Below are 1,718 nucleotides of genomic sequence, written 5' to 3'. Positions count from 1 at the left end.
TAATTTTAATTATTATAAAAAAATTAAATTAATATTAAAATTAAATAAAAACTAAGTCTAAACGACTTAGAACAAAATCATAAACGACTAAAACTTGAGCTTTTCAGTCGGTATTTATATGCTTCTTTCCATACATTCTTATCAGCGTATATTCCAAGTCATTAATTAAATAATGAAAAACTATGAATACATATTTTAAGACCTCCTTTTAACGCTGATTGGTTCGAAAGTATAAATCACGCCATAGTGCTGTTAAGTTTGTAGGAAGTAAAAAATTTTTGACAATCCTTCTTTAAAACGTGTTTACTAATTGTAGTTCACTAAAAAAATCACGCCACGCTCTACAGTTCAACGCTTCAAATTTGTCAAATTCTTCAAATTCCTTAAATGCACACAGATGTTGAATAGGGTAGAACCACTATATTACAACAATTCTGAACGGCAACAGCAATTTGTGATCAATTGATTATCTCTATTCGGATTATAATTTATGAAGTTTGTTAATTGTCAGATAAATAAATAATTGTAAATAATATCACGTGCCGTGATTTTTCTGTCAGAGGTAGAAAATCTGTGACCATCCTTTTAATAAAACGTGTTCAGTTCACTATTTGTAGTTGTAACTACAATTTGTAGTTTCAACTACTACGCAATTGTACACGTTCGGCTTGCTAACCAGAAAGCCATTAAACATTTAAAGTAATAATAATAAATATTGCAATCCTAAAAAATACTGTTGTACTATTATTATTATTCATACTACAGAAGCGCGTTACTAACAGTTTGTTACATGTACATACATGTACCGGCCGTACATATTCGTGCAGTTTTCTTTTGTTGCTTTTATTTATTGTTAATCAGTAATTAAAAACTGATAAATATTGTTAATAAATCAAATGCATCTATGTACGTATGTCAAATTAATTTAGATATATAATTCACATTAATTTAGATATCTGCTAGTAAGAGCGTTCTGCTATTAACTTTATTCTAAGGTGAATCTCGGACCGTCTCGTTTACAAGCTCCCGGGAAAAAGTAAAGAAGATCGAGAGAGAAGCAAAGAAACAAAAATTAACATAGACTAAGAAACATTGAAAATTGCAATAATCTTTAATAATAATTTATATAAGATAGTCAATAAATAAATGAATGATCCCTACATATCTAATTGAATGTAAAATTACAAATATTAGGTAGCAACATACACATGTCAATTCCAGTGAATGATATAAAGGAGTGTGTGCGCGTCTGTAATTGTTGAAATTTATACGTTCGTACGTACCGTCAAACTATATCATTTCAATAAAATAAATCAGAAGTAGCAGCAGTAGTAATGGTAGCAGTTATGATACAGGTAGCAGTAATATCAGCAGAAGCAGTAGTAGTAGCAGCAATTTTTTAGTATTGCAGTAATACATACCTAAGATGTATGTTAATACTGGTTGGCATACATGTGCACGTTTTGTCAAAAGAGATTGTTAAAAAACTACGTTAAAAATCTCTCAACGGAAGAGAACACCAGTCAAGTTGTGCAGTAGTAGTAGTAGCTCGTACGCGTTTCTTTTCGCTTGATAAATTTTAGCAGCCGTAGTAATACTAATAGTTGTAGTAATATTTTTTTTAGTAGTATTATAGTTAATACCTAAAATGTATGCCGGCATGCCAATGGAATGTGGCTGGCATGCCGAACGTGTACACGTCTCCGAAAAAAGCAAAT

This window comes from Helobdella robusta, assembly GCF_000326865.2.
Source record: "Helobdella robusta unplaced genomic scaffold HELROscaffold_3, whole genome shotgun sequence".
Classification (NCBI taxonomy): domain Eukaryota; kingdom Metazoa; phylum Annelida; class Clitellata; order Rhynchobdellida; family Glossiphoniidae; genus Helobdella; species Helobdella robusta.
Note: the sequence above shows the minus strand (reverse complement) of the source record.